Genomic DNA, 432 nt, shown 5'->3' on the forward strand with positions numbered 1-432 from the left:
GTTTGTAGATTTTTGTATTTAAGCATTTTTTAAATTATATTTATTTTATATTTACATTTTCATATTTTATATATTTTTTATATACTTTATATTTATATTTTATATTGATTATATTTTATATTTATATTTTACATTTTATATTTCTGTATTTTTTATATTTTATATGTACAGTATATTATATTTTTTATTTTATATTTATATTTTTTTATATTTTATATTTATATGCCTTTATACATTCTACCTCACAACACTTCATTTTTTTACCCATTTAGATGACTGTAATTTCTCCTGTCTGTAATGATGCTACTAGATACCAAATTTCACAGGATAAAGTATCTATCTATCCATTTATCTATCCATTTATCTATCTATCCATCGTCATATTGTTGTCAACTCTTTACTCTGAAACCACGACAGGACCATGTCTTTCTG

The sequence above is a fragment of the Chelon labrosus genome (assembly GCF_963514085.1).
Source record: "Chelon labrosus genome assembly, chromosome: 16".
NCBI lineage: Eukaryota > Metazoa > Chordata > Actinopteri > Mugiliformes > Mugilidae > Chelon > Chelon labrosus.